The 18,111-nt window shown below is 46.5% G+C and overlaps 3 non-coding genes across 3 annotated transcripts; all 3 read left to right on the forward strand.

Annotated features, from left to right (window-relative positions):
- The first annotated feature begins 6,180 nt into the window (after positions 1 to 6,180).
- TRNAV-CAC (transfer RNA valine (anticodon CAC)) lies at positions 6,181 to 6,253 on the forward strand. Its single transcript has one exon. It is a non-coding gene; the product is annotated as a tRNA-Val (tRNA).
- Positions 6,254 to 17,061: 10,808 nt separating this feature from the next.
- TRNAV-GAC (transfer RNA valine (anticodon GAC)) lies at positions 17,062 to 17,134 on the forward strand. Its single transcript has one exon. It is a non-coding gene; the product is annotated as a tRNA-Val (tRNA).
- Positions 17,135 to 17,799: 665 nt separating this feature from the next.
- Positions 17,800 to 17,872, forward strand: TRNAV-AAC (transfer RNA valine (anticodon AAC)). The gene has a single exon. It is a non-coding gene; the product is annotated as a tRNA-Val (tRNA).
- The last annotated feature ends 239 nt before the right edge of the window (positions 17,873 to 18,111 follow it).

Consider the following 18,111-nt stretch of genomic DNA (forward strand, 5'->3'; position numbering starts at 1 on the left):
CTATGCGCCTTTGTCGATCCCTGTCCCCCATGGTCCCATGCCTGCTGCGTTGGTGATGATGAACGTCTGGACCTTGGTGATGTTGTTGTCCCTTGCGACATGAAATCCTCCTGTAGTTCCTCCCCTTCATGTTGTCCCACCCCCTGACTCCGAATAGTGTTTAGCGTGTGCTCCAGCATGTAAATGACTGGAATCGTCATGCTGATAATGGCATTGTCAGCGCTAAACATATTTGTCGCCATGTCAAAACTGTGCAGAAGGGTGCATAGGTCCTTGATCTGAGACCACTCCATCAGGGTGATCTGCCCCACTTCTGCATCTCGTTGGCCCAGGCTATACGTCATGACGTATTGCACCAGGGCTCTGCGGTGCTGCCACAGTCGCTGTAACATGTGGAGAGTTGAATTCCAGCGTGTCGCCACATCGCATTTCAGGCGATGAACCGGCAGGCCGAAAGACTTCTGGAGCGATGCAAGTCGCTCAGCTGCGGCGCTTGAACGGCGGAAGTGAGCAGACAGTTTTTGTGCCCTGTTCAGAAGGCCATCTAGGCCGGGATAGTGTGTTAAAAATTGCTGGACGACAAGGTTCAACACGTGAGCCATACAAGGTACGTGTGTCACCTTGCCCAGGCGAAGGGCCGCACCCAGGTTTGCAGCATTGTCGCACACGGCCTTACCAGGCTGCAGGTTGAGTGGAGACAACCATTTATTAAACTCGGACCGCAGAGCTGACCACAACTCCTCAGCTGTGTGACTCTTATTCCCAAGACATGTCAAGCTAAAGACCGCCTGATGCCGTTGCGCTCTGCTGCCAGCATAGTAATGAGGGGTGCGTGATTCCTTCTGCGCAGTGAGAACGCTGGTGGCCTGACCAGGCAGGCTTGGGGTGGAGGTGGAGGACTCAGATGAGGTGGAGGATGCAGAAGCAGTGGCGGAACTTGGACAGACAGAGGATTGACACACAAGTCGTGGGGACGGCAAGACTTGTGCAGCAGACCCTTCACCATCTATCACCATAGTTACCCAGTGCCCAGTCAGCGACATGTAACGTCCCTGTCCATGCTTACTGGTCCAAGTATCGGTGGTGAAATGCACCCGTTCACACACAGAGTTTCTCAAGGAAGCGGTGATGTTGTGTGCGACATGCTGGTGTAGCGCGGGCACACCTTTCTTAGAGAAGTAGTGGCGACTAGGCATCTGGTACTGGGGCACAGCGACAGACATAAGGTCTCTAAAATCCTGTGTGTCCACTAGGCGGAAAGGCAGCATTTCGGTAGCCAACAGCTTACAGAGGGATAGAGTCAACCTCTTAGCTTTGTCATGGGTCGCAGGAAGTGGCCTTTTATTTGACCACATCTGAGGGACAGAGATCTGGCTGCTGTGTGTAGACGGTGTTGAGTAGGGTGTCCCTGGAAAAATGCAGGTTTGTGAGGAAAGTGCAGGCGGAGACATGATGTTGCCTTCATCCAACGTTGGTGCTATCGATGTCTGAGAGAGCTGTACACACTCACTTGTTTCCCCTTCCAAACCAACTGACGACCTACCAAGCAAACTGCCTGTTGCGGTTACAGTGGTGGAAGTTGTGCGTGGAAAAACAGGTGTGACAGCTGTCCCCACAGTCCTAGAAGATGAAGAGCGCGCGGATGCACTGGAAGGGGCAGGCGGTGGATGGTTCGCTCCGCTAGGCCGCATTGCAGCACGGTGAGCTTCCCACCGGGACCTATGATATTTATTCATGTGACGATTCATGGAAGAAGTTGTCAAACTGCTGAGGTTTTGACCTCTACTAAGAGAATCATGACAAAGTTTACATATCACATAATTTGGGCGATCTTTTTCTATGTCAAAAAAGGACCAGGCTAGGCAAGGCTTAGAGGCCATGCGACCTGTTGATCCACCACGAATAATGCTCAGAGGCAGAGTGGTGGCTGAGGATGCAGTTGTAGACGTGCTACCAGTGCTCCGACTCTGTCCAGGAAGGCGCAAGGTAACTTCGTCGTCGGTTGCATCCTCCTCCACCGCCTCTGTTGACCTCCTCGAGTGCCTGACTGGGGGTTGACAGTAGGTGGGATCTAGAACTTCATCATCAATTGTTGTGTTTGCACTCCCCTCCCCCTCAGACCGAGCCTCTTCTTGCCCTGACCGAAAATTTAAGTTGTCATCCCAATTGGGTAACTGCGTCTCATCTTCATCAGAATGTTCCTCATTGTCTATAACCACAGGTGTTACAGTTTGTGACAAAGGGTCAACATTATGCTCAGAAACTTGTTCCTCACGGCCTGAATCCGAGTCACAAAGGTTCTGGGCATCACTGCAGACCATTTCCTGTTCTGTACTCACTGTAGCTTGGGAGCAGACCTCTGATTCCCAGGCTATAGTGTGACTGAACAGCTCTGCAGACTCAGCCATCTCAGTTCCACCATACTGTGCAGGGCTGATAGAGACTTCAGAGCTGGGAGAAATCAAGTGTGATTGGGATGACAACTCAGAGGACTGGTGTTTTTTGGATGCGGTACTTGAAGTGGCTGAGAGGGCACTTGTTGGACCACTTGAGATCCATTCAAGCATTTTCCTTTTTTGCCCATCATCTACCTTTCTTCCTGTTGTTCGTGTCCGTAAAAAAGGGAGCACATCGGATTGTCCATGGTAAATAGTAGACATCTAACTTTTGCTGGTAGAGGGTCTATCTTCAGCAGAGGATAATGGAGCTTTGCCACCTTCCCCACGGACAAAACCTTTTTTGCCTTTTCCACCACGCCTCTTCCCCTTTCCACCAGCATCTGTCATTTTGCCACTCATGTTGATTGCGACAAGATTGTGGACTGAAAATGTGATAGTAAAAATTGAGAGGTGGTGTAGATTGCAGTGGTGGTCTAGCTTTATTAACAGCAGAATAATAAAGAATAAATATCCCTGACAATGCAACTACAGGCCTTAAACTGGCAGCAAAAATTGCTAGTCTAATGGCTTAGTTATAATGAGTTGGAGTGTGCAATGCAGGCAGACGCGCTCTGCAAATGTCTTTGCACTAGTGGGACTATAGCAAAGTCCAATAGCCACAGATAGGATGCCACTAGGTACACTGAGTGTTTGCTAGTATAATGGCTTAGTTATAATGAGTTGGAGTGTGCAATGCAGGCAGACGCGCTCTGCAAATGTCTTTGCACTAGTGGGACTATAGCAAAGTCCAATAGCCACAGATAGGATGCCACTAGGTACACTGAGTGTTTGCTAGTATAATGGCTTAGTTATCATGAGTTGGAGTGTGCAATGCAGGCAGACGCGCTCTGCAAATGTCTTTGCACTAGTGGGACTATAGCAAAGTCCAATAGCCACAGATAGGATGCCACTAGGTACACTGAGTGTTTGCTAGTATAATGGCTTAGTTATAATGAGTTGGAGTGTGCAATGCAGGCAGACGTGCTCTGCAAATGTCTTTGCACTAGTGGGACTATAGCAAAGTCCAATAGCCACAGATAGGATGCCACTAGGTACACTGAGTGTTTGCTAGTATAATGGCTTAGTTATAATGAGTTGGAGTGTGCAATGCAGGCAGACGCGCTCTGCAAATGTCTTTGCACTAGTGGGACTATAGCAAAGTCCAATAGCCACAGATAGGATGCCACTAGGTACACTGTTTGCTAGTATAATGGCTTAGTTATAATGAGTTGGAGTGTGCAATGCAGGCAGACGCGCTCTGCAAATGTCTTTGCACTAGTGGGACTATAGCAAAGTCCAATAGCCACGTATAGGATGCCACTAGGTACACTGAGTGTTTGCTAGTATAATGGCTTAGTTATCATGAGTTGGAGTGTGCAATGCAGGCAGACGCGCTCTGCAAATGTCTTTGCACTAGTGGGACTATAGCAAAGTCCAATAGCCACAGATAGGATGCCACTAGGTACACTGAGTGTTTGCTAGTATAATGGCTTAGTTATAATGAGTTGGAGTGTGCAATGCAGGCAGACGCGCTCTGCAAATGTCTTTGCACTAGTGGGACTATAGCAAAGTCCAATAGCCACAGATAGGATGCCACTAGGTACACTGAGTGTTTGCTAGTATAATGGCTTAGTTATCATGAGTTGGAGTGTGCAATGCAGGCAGACGCGCTCTGCAAATGTCTTTGCACTAGTGGGACTATAGCAAAGTCCAATAGCCACAGATAGGATGCCACTAGGTACACTGAGTGTTTGCTAGTATAATGGCTTAGTTATAATGAGTTGGAGTGTGCAATGCAGGCAGACGCGCTCTGCAAATGTCTTTGCACTAGTGGGACTATAGCAAAGTCCAATAGCCACGTATAGGATGCCACTAGGTACACTGAGTGTTTGCTAGTATAATGGCTTAGTTATCATGAGTTGGAGTGTGCAATGCAGGCAGACGCGCTCTGCAAATGTCTTTGCACTAGTGGGACTATAGCAAAGTCCAATAGTCACAGATAGGATGCCACTAGGTACACTGAGTGTTTGCTAGTATAATGGCTTAGTTATCATGAGTTGGAGTGTGCAATGCAGGCAGACGCGCTCTGCAAATGTCTTTGCACTAGTGGGACTATAGCAAAGTCCAATAGCCACAGATAGGATTCCACTAGGTACACTGAGTGTTTGCTAGTATAATGGCTTAGTTATCATGAGTTGGAGTGTGCAATGCAGGCAGACGCGCTCTGCAAATGTCTTTGCACTAGTGGGACTATAGCAAAGTCCAATAGCTACAGATAGGATGCCACTAGGTACACTGAGTGTTTGCTAGTATAATGGCTTAGTTATAATGAGTTGGAGTGTGCAATGCAGGCAGACGCGCTCTGCAAATGTCTTTGCACTAGTGGGACTATAGCAAAGTCCAATAGCCACAGATAGGATGCCACTAGGTACACTGAGTGTTTGCTAGTATAATGGCTTAGTTATCATGAGTTGGAGTGTGCAATGCAGGCAGACGCGCTCTGCAAATGTCTTTGCACTAGTGGGACTATAGCAAAGTCCAATAGCCACAGATAGGATGCCACTAGGTACACTGAGTGTTTGCTAGTATAATGGCTTAGTTATCATGAGAGGGAGTGTGCAATGCAGGCAGACGCGCTCTGCAAATGTCTTTGCACTAGTGGGACTATAGCAAAGTCCAATAGCCACAGATAGGATGCCACTAGGTACACTGAGTGTTTTCTAGTATAATGGCTTAGTTATAATGAGTTGGAGTGTGCAGAGGACAAGAGGGTACAGTGGCAGGATTGTGGGGCTCTGGGTAGAGCCTTTCTATTCCCTCCTAATGGTGAAATGCAGGGAGGAAATCCCTGACCTTGGCTACACAGACGCTGTTGCTGTTTTCAGGACCTGTCACCTATGGCTCTCTGACCCTGCCGGTTTGAGCCCTTAAAAGGACTGCTAGAAAGTGCTCTCCCTAAGCTGTCTAATGCTGTGTATGCAGCACATACAGCTGTATCGGCGATAGGACTCAGGAGGACGGAGCTGCGACAGTGATGTCTGACACCAAAGACGCAGAAGGCAGATAATGGCGTCCTGGGAGGAAAATGTCCGTTTTTATAATGCAGGGACATGTGACATGGACATCCTATCACACATGCCGTTGCTTCTCTGGCTAAAAGTCCACTTAGCTGTGTGTGTGTCTGGGATTGGCTGACATGCTGGCCCGCCTCACTACACGCGCGCGCTTAGGGAAGGAAGACAAGAAAAAAAAAAAAAAAAATGAAACAGCAGTGATCTGAAGGCGCTGTTCACGCACACTATACACTGAAATGTCATAATAGTGTGATTCACAGAGTGACTTACACTATTACAGCAGAAACCAAGCTAGGATTTAGCTGGTTTTTTGCTGCTAGAACCGTTCTCGAACGTTTCTAGAACTATCGAGCTTTTGCAAAAAGCTCGAGTTCTAGTTCGATCTAGAACATGCCCCAAAATCACTTGAGCCTAGAACTGGAGAACCACGAACCACGAACGCGCTCAACTCTAGTCATCACGTCTGCTTAACACTGGTTCAATCCCCAGTAAAAGCAATCTGTTCTTGGTGTTGAAATAATACCCTATCAAACTACAATATATGAAGTTCTTGGCTTTGTTGCCGAATGATGGGATGTTTTGGCTTCCATCACCAACAGAACTAATCATTTTTTTCCCCTGGCTGTCAAAACTCGTTTTCAATTGCCATTGCTTTGCAGGATTTCACAGGTTTCATAGTGTAGTGGTCATCACGTCTGCTTCACACGCAGAAGGTCCTGGGTTCAATCCCCAGTGAAACCAATCTGTTTTCGCTGTTGAAGTAATTTGCTATCATCAGGATTTCACAGGTTTCATAGTGTAGTGGTCATCACGTCTGCTTAACACGCAGAAGGTCCTGGGTTTAATCCCCAGTAAAACCAGTCTGTTCTTGGTGTTGAAATAATACCCTATCCAACTGCAATACATGAAGTTCTTGGCTTTGTTGCCGAATAACGGGGTGTTTTGTCTTCCATCACCAACAGTACTACGAATTTTTTTTTTTTTTTACCCTGGCGGTCAAAACTAGAGATGAGCGAACCGGTCGCGGTTCGGCTCGAGGTCGGTTCGCCGAACGGAGCTCCCGTTCGAGTTCGGTTCGTCGAACGTTCGACGAACCGAACTCGAACTGCATAGGAAACAATGGCAGGCATTCACAAACACATAAAAACACATAGAAAACACCCTCAATGGTGTCCAAAAGGTGACAAACAACGCACAACACATCCCAAACACATGGGAAAGTGACAAGGACATATACTCATGCGAAAACAAAAGTGCTGGACAAGGAAAAAGAGGAGGACACACAGATATATGAGTATATGCAAGGAAACATCGATGCCATTACTGTGCAACTTGAGCCCTGCTCATTTTAGGCTTCCAATCTGGATAAATTGCCTGAGATTGCCACGTACGCCTTGGGGATCTTGTCGTGTCCTGCAGCCAGCGTTCTCTCGGAACCTGTCTTCAGTGCTGCTGGGGGTCTGCTGGTAGATAAGCACACGTGTCTGTCCACTGACAATGTGGACAAGGCTCTCAGAGGACTTTTCTTCCCCTGGGTCACCCAAGGGACGGGAAAGGCACGCTTATTTTTGAGAGTGCTTCATGCAAAGCATCTTTTTCTTTTTCACAAGGGGGGTCAACTGATGCCAGTCAAGTGGGGTGTGTGTGGCCCAATTAGTGGCAACGAGGGAGACTGTGGTTGGAGTCCCCTCACTGTGTTTCTAAAAGAACCAAGATGAACAAGTCATGGCTCTCAGAGGACTTTTCTTCCCCTGAGTCAGCCAGGGGATGGGAAAGGCACGCGTATTTTTGAGAGTGCTTCATGCAAAGCATCTTTTTCTTTTTCAAAAGGGGGGGTCAACTGATGCCAGTCAAGTGGGGTGTGTGTGGCCCAATTAGTGGCAACGAGGGAGACTGTGGTTGGAGTCCCCTCGCTGTGTTTCTAAAAGAACCAAGATGAACAAGTCATGGCTCTCAGAGGACTTTTCTTCCCCTTGGGTCAGCCAGGGGACGGGAAAGGCACGCGTATTTTTGAGAGTGCTTCATGCAAAGCATCTTTTCTTTTTCAAAAGGGGGGTCAACTGATGCCAGTCAAGTGGGGTGTGTGTGGCCCAATTAGTGGCAACGAGGGAGACTGTGGTTGGAGTCCCCTCGCTGTGTTTCTAAAAGAACCAAGATGAACAAGTCATGGCTCTCAGAGGACTTTTCTTCCCCTGGGTTTGCCAGGGGATGGGAAAGGCACGCGTATTTTTGAGAGTGCTTCATGCAAAGCATCTTTTTCTTTTTCAAAAGGGGGGTCAACTGATGCCAGTCAAGTGGGGTGTGTGTGGCCCAATTAGTGGCAACGAGGGAGACTGTGGTTGGAGTCCCCTCGCTGTGTTTCTAAAAGAACCAAGATGAACAAGTTTTGGCTCTCAGAGGACTTTTCTTCCCCTGGGTCAGCCAGGGAATGGGAAAGGCACGCGTATTTTTGAGAGTGCTTCATGCATAGCATCTTTTTCTTTTTCAAAAGGGGGTCAACTGATGCCAGTCAAGTGGGTTGTGTGTGGCCCAATTAGTGGCAACGAGGGAGACTGTGGTTGGAGTCCCCTCGCTGTGTTTCTAAAAGAACCAAGATGAAAAAGTCATGGTTCTCAGAGGACTTTTCTTCCCCTGGGTTATCCAGGGGATGGGAAAGGCACACGTATTTTTGAGAGTGCTTCATGCAAAGCATCTTTTTCTTTTTCAAAAGGGGGGTCAACTGATGCCAGTCAAGTGGGGTGTGTGTGGCCCAATTAGTGGCAATGAGGGAGACTGTGGTTGGAGTCCCCTCGCTGTGTTTGTAAAAGAACCAAGATGAACAAGTCATGGCTCTCAGAGGACTTTTCTTCCCCTGATTCAGCCAGGGGACGGGAAAGGCACGCGTATTTTTGAGAGTGCTTCATGCAAAGCATCGTTTTCATTTTGAAAAGGGGGATCAAGTGATGCCAGTCAAGTGGGGTGTGTGTGGCCCAATTAGTGGAAACGAGGGAGACTGTGGTTGGAGTCCCCTCGCTGTGTTTTACAAGATTTTCGAAGGGCATGACATGCCTAAGAGGTTGAGTTTCATCATCTGCAACTTGTTGGCAACAGAAAGGCTGCCTTTACACCCTTTGGAGACCGAGGATTTTCGAGACCTTATGCCCATTGCAGTGCCCCAAGAGCCGATGGCCAGTCGTCACTCCTTCTCCAAGAAAGGCGTGCCCGCGCTACCACAGTAGGTCGCACACAACCTCACCGATTCCTTGAGAAACTCTGTGTGTGACAGGGTGCATTTCACCACAGATACTTGGACCAGTAAGCATGGACAGGGGAGTTACATGTTGCTGACTGGGCACTGGGTAACTATGGTGAGAGATGGAGAAGGGTTTGCTGTACAAGTCTTGCCGTCCCCACGACGTGTGTGTCAATCCTTCCTCTGTATGTACAAGTTCATCCGCTGCTTCTGCCTCCTCAACTTCGTGTGGGTCCTCCAACTTGGCCCAAACCCTGTGTGGTCAGTCCACCCTTCCTTGTAACTGCACCCAAGGAATCCCACACACCTCCTTACTATGCTGGCAGCAGAGCTCAAGGCCATCAGGCGGTCAAATGTTTACTTTGAAATGTAGGGGAAATGTGAGACACCGCTGAGGAATTGTGGACGGTTAGCTCTGGAGAGTGAGACTGAGTTTCATCAATGGTTGTCTCCACTCAACCAGCAGCCAGGGAAGGTCGGGTGCGACAATGATGCAAACCAGTCTGCGACCCTTCTTCAGGGCAATGTGGCACACGTGCCTTGTATGGCTCACGTGTTGAACCTGGTTGTCCAGCAATTTTTAAAACACTATCCCGGCCTACATGGCCTTCTGCAGAGGGCACGGTGTAACGCCTGCCTGGATCGACACACTCAGATGGGCTGTAAAGGATAGGCTAGAGGCAAGCCACTCACCAAGCTGGACACCCAGAACCCTGAAACCCTTTAACCCCTATACAGTGATTTGGAATTACACAGGGCCCAAGTTGATCAATACCTGTGGAAGGCTGCAGTTCCAGAGAATAGTAGTCATGCAGGGTCAAAAACATTAATTGAGGAAGAGGAACAGAATGGGATGGCCAGGACTTAATCAGAAAACAAGCAGAGGTGAAATGCGGATCGGCCAACGAGGTACATAAACAGCAAGCAGGAAAAGTAGTCAGGTAACAAGCACACAAACTCATAAAACTGAACTGGGGGTAACAGTAACAAAAGGTTCATAGCTTTGTCTGGCAGTGGTCTGCAGACAGGAGGGGCCTAAAAAAGGGTGTGGTGTCTTCCCATTGGTTGTAGCTGAATGATGGTACTTCATCTGTGAGATACCCACCACCTACATTCAGCCTGTGGCTCTGTATCTGTCAAGGTAACGCAACCCAGTGGGTGACCATAACCTGCGTCCACCTGCGCCGCAGGCATCGACTGCTTTCCCATCATCAGCACTATGCACGAAAGGAACATGTTGTCACCTGGCGACCGGAGTACAAATTAATTGAGTGGACTACGTTGGTGACTTAACAGCCGTGTGCGGCAATGATGCAAACCTGTCTGCGGCCCTTCGTCAGGGCAATGTGACACACGTGCCTTGTATGGCTCACGTGTTGAATCTGATTCTCCAGGAATTTTTAAAATACCATCCCGGCCTACATGGCCTTGTGCAGCGGGCACGCTGCTATGTGCTCACTTTCATCCTTCGCACCCAGCAGCTCAACAACTTTCATCGCTCCTGAAGTCTTAGGGTCTGGCGGTTAAACGCCGGAAATGCGATGTTCCGACACGCAGGAATTGGAATCTGCTCATGTTGCAGCGTCTGTGGAAGCACCGCAGAGCCCTGCTGAAATACGTTATAATGTATACCCTGGGCTAACTTGATCCAGAGGTGGTGCAGATCACGCTGCTGGAGTGGTGTCAGATCAAGGACCTATGCACCCTTCTACACAGTTTACAAATGTCGACGAAGATGTTTAGCACTAGCGATGCCATTCTCAGCGTGACAATTCTGGTCATCTACAAGATGGAGCACACTGTAAGCATTATTCGGAGTCAGGTGTTGGTCCAAGAGGAAGGGGAGGAAGTACAGGAGGAGTCATATGCAGAAGGGATAATAAGATGTACAAGGTCCATACGTTGAGCGGCACCTAGGCGGCAGTCATGGTGGGGGATAGGGATTAACAAGGGCGCATAGTATCAGCAAAAATTGTTGAGGAAGGTGCAGGAGCCCATGAAGAAATGGAGGACGAACTTGCGATGGGCATGGAAGACTCAGCAGATGAGTGAGAGCTTGCTCACATTTCGGTTGTGCGAGGTTGGGGGGAGAGGGCAGAGGAAGGAGGCACGATTCTCACCTCTCTGCCACCAACAAACCAAGGACTTGGTCCTCCTGGATGCACATGACACATGAGCGCATTCTTGCTGCACTACCTACAACATGACCCTCGGATTGTACGAATTCGAAGTAATGCTAACTACTGGGTTGCCACACTGTTAGATCCCCGGTACAAGACAAAATTTGGCGAAATAATATCAGCCATAGAAAGGGACGCACGTATACAGGAGTATCTGCAGAAGGTGGTACGGATTCTTAGATCTGCTTTTCCAGTAAACACCAGTGCTGCACAGAGTGAATCTCAATGCTTTGTCATGGATAGGAGGAAATGGGCTTTTACTTGTCCACATCTGAGGGACCGAGGGCTGGCTGCTGGGCTGAGATGGCATTGAGTACGGTGTCCCTGCAGAGTTGCACTTTTGGTCATATACCAAATGAATTGAAAAATGACAAATGCTGGTGGAAAGGGGAACAGGTGTGTTGGAAAGGGGAAAAAAGTTTTTGTGAGTGGGTTTGGTTGTTAAGCAAAAGTAACATTTGATGAAGAAACACCATCTGTTACGGTGGGACTGGCAGATTTGGATAAGGTGGTATATACTATGTTACTGGTATATAACGAAAATTAATAAGAAAAAAAAAGAGAAAGGTATATATCCCCATCAGCAGTCAATGTCCACCGTGCTCCCAGATGGAAAAGGAGAGGTTGGCAAATGGAAGGTTCGGTGGAGGATACAGATCTGTGTGGCTATGAAACTAATAGTTGCCTGAACCGAGTTAGACGCCACTCGGATCTTGAGACTGGGAGCCCTGTTAGCGTCACAGGGTCCACACGCCCACCCAGCCCAGGAACTCCCTGTTAACATCACAGGGGCCGTTGAGTACGCTGACCGTGTGCATTGGGGCCACACCTGTGGACAGCAGGTGCATCAGCAGCAGCAGGCCTGTTAATGCCACTGGGCTGCACAAGCAGGACTTGAAGGACAGGAGCTGGTCTTAACCATTCTGCATTACCAACTGTGGTGGCGGCCTGCATCGACGCCCTATCCCTGCCTACCTCTGGCCTAAAGCCGCAATGGGTTCAACACATGGAGGTGTGCTCTTTCGGAGCATAATAGAAGACTGCGCACCTCCTTGTTGGCTCCAGCCCGTTTTATAACCTGGGTCCGCCCCAAACCAGGGTGGACCACAATGCACCTCCTGGAGAAAAAAGCAGAGTGACACGTCATGAGTGGCATAACTAGCGTCCTATTTGGAACCGCAACTTCAATAATGACATCATGGCGGCCACAACACAAACACCTCACCAGTCATTGTTTTACCATCAATAATGAGGTGACAAGTCATAGGGGCGGGCCTCTGCAAGCCATTTGGGAGTGGCCTGGCCACATCGTCAGGACACCTGATGCCCTGTGGTCTATATGGGCCCCCCACATCAGGGGCAGGGCCAAAGAGTTCATTACCGGACCTAGTTTCTGATGCAGTAAGTGCCTGAGCATGGTCAGTTGCATGAAATAGCGTCTCTGAAAAAAGACTATCAGCTTTAGCATGGTGTCTCGGCACAAAACAGGACTTAGACCCGGCACGGAATGCAAGTACCTGTGCAAAGAGGCTTTTCACACTAAGTGTGGGAGCATGCGCTGTATCCCGAAATGAAGACTTAGCGTCAGGAATGGCACAGTCAGGCTGAGCATACTCACTAGGTGAAACACTGTAATTAGGCTGTAGCTGGGGTAAATCGGCACACGCATGCGCACTAGCTGCCTCTCCACACTTACACGTGGAGGAGAAATTGCTCTTCGGGTGTGGACTTGGAGATGCTGTCTATGAACAGAAGGAAAAGCTAAAGAAAGCCTCACTTTCTATCCCTCCGAATTATCAAATGCAGCAATGAATTCCCTGAGTTTGCTATAACATTAGCGTAGCAAAATGTGCATGAAGGTGTCCTGCACAGGTGCTAGAAATAGCTTGGCACCAGTGGGACAATAATGGAATACAACATCCAGTTCTATAATGCCACTAAATGGCAGTATTTTTTGCTATCAATATAGCTTATTAAAAACAGAGCAGGAGGGTGTCCTGCACAGGTACTAGAAATAGCTTGGCACCAGTGGGACAATAATGGAATACAACATCCAGTTCTATGATGCCACTAAATGGCAGTATTTTTTGCTATCATTATAGCTTATTAAAAACAGAGCAGGAGGGTGTCCTGCACAGGTGCTGCACATAGATTTGCACCAATGGGCCACTAATGGAGTACAACAGCCACTTCTTGTATGCCACTAAGTTTACTCAATTTTTGGTATTATAATGTCTTAGTAAGTAACAATGAGTTTTAGTGTGCAATGCAGGCAGACGTGCTGCAAATATCTTTGCACTAGTGGGACTATACAGAAGTCCAATAGCCACGTTTAGGATGCCACTAGGTTCACTCAGTGTTTGCTAGTATAATGGCTTAGTAACAATGAGTTTGAGTGTGCAATGCAGGCAGACGTGCTGCAAATATCTTCGCACTAGTGAGACTATACAGAAGTCCAATAGCCACGTTTAAGATGCCACTAGGTTCACTCAGTGTTTGCTAGTATAATGGCTTAGTAACAATGAGTTTGAGTGTGCAATGCAGGCAGACGTGCTGCAAATATCTTTGCACTAGTGGGACAATACAGAAGTCCAACAGCCAATTTTATGATGCCACTAAGTTCACTCAGTGTTTGCTAGTATAATGGCTTGGTAACAATTAGTTTGAGTGTGCAATGCAGGCAGACGTGCTGCAAATATCTTTGCACTAGTGGGACAATACAGAAGTCCAACAGCCAATTTTATGATGCCACTAGGTTCACTCAGTGTTTGCTAGTATAATGGCTTAGTAACAATGAGTTTGAGTGTGCAATGCAGGCAGACGTGCTGCAAATATCTTTGCACTAGTGGGACTATACAGAAGTCCAAGAGCCACGTTTAGGATGCCACTAGGTTCACTCAGTGTTTGCTAGTATAATGGCTTAGAAACAATGAGTTTGAGTGTGCAATGCAGGCAGACGTGCTGCAAATATCTGTGCACTACTGGGACTATACAGAAGTCCAATAGCCACGTTTAGGATGCCACTAGGTTCACTCAGTGTTTGCTAGTATAATGGCTTAGTAACAATGAGTTTGAGTGTGCAATGCAGGCAGACGTGCTGCAAATATCTTTGCACTAGTGGGACTATACAGAAGTCCAATAGCCACGTTTAGGATGCCACTAGGTTCACTCAGTGTTTGCTAGTATAATGGCTTAGTAACAATGAGTTTGAGTGTGCAATGCAGGCAGCAGTGCTGCAAATATCTTTGCACTAGTGGGACTATACAGAAGTCCAATAGCCACGTTTAGGATGCCTCTAGGTTCACTCAGTGTTTGCTAGTATAATGGCTTAGTAACAATGAGTTTGAGTGTGCAATGCAGGCAGACGTGCTGCAAATATCGGTGCACTACTGGGACTATACAGAAGTCCAATAGCCACGTTTAGAATGCCACTAGGTTCACTCAGTGTTTGCTAGTATAATGGCTTAGTAAAAATGAGTTTGAGTGTGCAATGCAGGCAGACGTGCTGCAAATATCTTTGCACTAGTGGGACTATACAGAAGTCCAATAGCCACATTTAGGATGCCACTAGGTTCACTCAGTGTTTGCTAGTATAATGGCTTAGTAACAATGAGTTTGAGTGTGCAATGCAGGCAGACGTGCTGCAAATATCTTTGCACTAGTGGGACTATACAGAAGTCCAATAGCCACGTTTAGGATGCCACTAGGTTCACTCATTGTTTGCTAGTATAATGGCTTAGTAACAATGAGTTTGAGTGTGCAATGCAGGCAGACATGCTGCAAATATCTTTGCACTAGTGGGACTATACAGAAGTCCAATAGCCACGTTTAGGATGCCACTAGGTTCACTCAGTGTTTGCTAGTATAATGGCTTAGTAACAATGAGTTTGAATGTGCAATGCAGGCAGAGGTGCTGCAAATATCTGTGCACTACTGGGACTATACAGAAGTCCAATAGCCACGTTTAGGATGACACTAAGTTCACTCATTGTTTGCTAGTATAATGGCTTAGTAACAATGAGTTTGAGTGTGCAATGCAGGCAGACATGCTGCAAATATCTTTGCACTAGTGGGACTATACAGAAATCCAATAGCCACGTTTAGGATGCCACTAGGTTCACTCAGTGTTTGCTAGTATAATGGCTTAGTAACAATGAGTTTGAGTGTGCAATGCAGGCAGAGGTGCTGCAAATATCTGTGCACTACTGGAACTATACAGAAGTCCAATAGCCACGTTTAGGATGCCACTAAGTTCACTCAGTGTTTGCTAGTATAATGGCTTAGTAACAATGAGTTGGAGTGTGCAAAGGGCAGGAGGGTACAGTGGCAGGGTTGTGGGTCTCGGGGTAGAGGAAATGAAGCCTGCCTTTCTATCCCTCCTAATGGGAAAATGCAGCGAGGAAATCCCTGACCTTAGCTACACAGACGCTGTCATCTTGTGTAGCTGTTAAACTCTGTTTTCAGGACCTGTCACCTATGGCTCTGACCCTGCCGGTATGAGCCCTTAAAAGGACTGATAGAAAGTGCTATCCCTATGCTGCCCAGCACTGTGTATGGAGCGTATACAGCTGTATCTGCGATAGGAGCTGCGCCAGTGAAGTCTGACACCAAGGACGCAGAAGGCAGATAATGGCGTGCGGGAGGAAAATGTCCGGTTTAATAATGCAGGGACATGTGACATGGACATCCTATCACACATGCCGTTGCTTCTCTGGCTAAAAGTCCACTTAGCTGTGTGTGTGTCTGGGATTGGCTGACATGCTGGCCCTCCCCACTACACGCGCGCGCTTAGGGAAGGAAGACAAGGAAAAAAAAAAACAATGGCGATTGCCATTATCCATACAGCAGTGATCTGAACGCGCTGTTCCCGCACACTATACACTGAAATGTTATAATAGTGTAAGTCACAGAGTGACTTACACTATTACAGCGGAAAGCCAGCTAGGAATTAGCTGTTTTTTTTGCTGCTAGAACCGTTCTCGAACGTATCTAGAACTATCGAGCTTTTATCAAAAAGCTCGAGTTCTAGATCGATCTAAGACAGCCCCCAAAATCACTCGAGCCGCGAACTGGAGAACCACAAACCACGAACCGCGCTCAACTCTAGTCAAAACTCGTCTCTAATTGACATTACTGTGCAGGATTTCACAGGTTTTCTAGTGTGGTTGTCATTAAGTCTGCTTCACATGCAGTAAGTTCTGGGTTCAATCCCCAGTGAAACCAACCTGTTTTCGGTGTTGAAGTAATTTCCTATCAACCTGTAAGAAATGAAATTTTTGGTTTTGTTGCCAAATGACAATACATTTTGGCTTCCATCACAAAGAGAACTACGAATTTGGATTTCTTTTTTATTGACCATTTTAGCAGAAAACATAATCCCATATTATAAAAATCCTGTTTGTTTCAAAATATATAGTTCCCATAAATACAAAAGCAAACGACTAAACTGTGTAGAAAAAAGTATCACATTCAATGTAAACTTCAATTTAAGCAATATCCCTTTGTAGGAATAAAACTGGTAAAATATGTAATAAAAATTGTAAATGTTTCATTACCAAAAATACTTTCCATCAGCAATAAAAAGGCCCCGTCAGTGACAATTCTGCTCTGCTAGCCAATACACAGCAACTTTTCATCTGGTATCATAGTGTAGTGGTCATCACGTCTGCTTAACACGTAAAAGGTCCCGGGTTCAATACCCAGTAAAACCAGTCTGTGCTTGGTGTTGAGATAATACCCTATCAAACTACAATATATGAAGTTCTTGGCTTTGTTGACGAATGATGGGTTGTTTTAGCTTCCATCACCAACAGAACTATGAATTATTTTTTTTTTTCCCCTGGCGGTCAAAACTCGTCTCTAATTGCCATTAATTTGCAGGATTTCACAGGTTTCATAGTGTAGTGGTCATCACGTCTGCATAACGCGCAGAAGGTCCTGGGTTCAAACCCCAGTAAAAGCAATCTGTTCTTGGTGTTGAAATAATACCGTATCAAACTACAATATATGAAGTTCTTGGCTTTGTTGCCGAATGATGGGATGTTTTGGCTTCCATCAGCCACAGAACTAAGAATTTTTTTTTTTCCCCTGGTGGTCATAACTCGTCTCCAATTGCCATTGCTTTGCAAGAGTTCACAGGTTTCATAGTGTAGTGGTCATCACGTCTGCTTGACACGCAGAAGGTCCTGGGTTCAATCCCCAGTGAAACCAATCTGTTTTCGATGTTGAAGTAATTTCCTATCGACTTGTAATATATGAAATTCTTGGTTTCATTGCCAAATGACAATACATTTTGGCTTCCATCACCAAGAGAACTACGATTTTGGGTTTCTTTTTTATTGACCATTTTAGCAGAAAACATAATCCCATATTATAAAAATCCTGTTTGTTTGAAAAAATATAGTTCCCATAAATACAAAAGCAAAAGACAAAACTTTGTGGAAAAAGTAACACATTCAATATAAACTTCAATTTAAGCAAAATCCCTTTGTCGGAATAAAACTAGTAAAATATGAAATAAAAATTGTAAATGTTTTATTAACCAAAAACACTTTTCTTCAGCAATAAAAAGGCCCCGTCAGTTACAATTCGGCTCCGATAGCCAATACTCTATAATTTTTTTGTCAGGTTTCATAGTGTAGTGGTAATCACGTCTGCTTTACATGCAGAAAGACCTGAGTTCAATCCCCAGTGAAACCCATCTGTCCTTGGTGATGAAATAGTACCCTATCAACCAGCAATATATAAAGTTCTTGGGTTTGTTGCCGAATAACAGGATGTTTTGGCTTCCATCACCAACTGAACTAAGAATTATTCTTTTTTCCCGCTGGCGGTCAAAACTCGTCTTAATTGCCATTACTTTGCAGGTTTTCACAGGTTTCATAGTGTAGTGGTCATCACGTCTGCTTAACATGCAGAAGGTCCTGGGTTCAATCCCCAGTGAAACCAGTCTGTTCTTGGTGTTAAAATAATACCCTATCCAACTACAATATATGAAGTTCTTGGCTTTTTTGCCGAATGACAGGATGTTTTGGCTACCATCACCAATAGAACTACGAATTATTTTTTTTTTCCCCTGGTGGTCAAAACTCGTCTCTAATTGCCTTCTCTTTGCAGGATTTCACAGGTTTTAAATTGTAGTAGTCATCACGTCTGCTTCACACGCAGAAGGTCCTGGGTTCAATTCC

Source organism: Anomaloglossus baeobatrachus, chromosome 2 (assembly GCF_048569485.1).
Source record: "Anomaloglossus baeobatrachus isolate aAnoBae1 chromosome 2, aAnoBae1.hap1, whole genome shotgun sequence".
Taxonomy (NCBI): Eukaryota; Metazoa; Chordata; class Amphibia; order Anura; family Aromobatidae; genus Anomaloglossus; species Anomaloglossus baeobatrachus.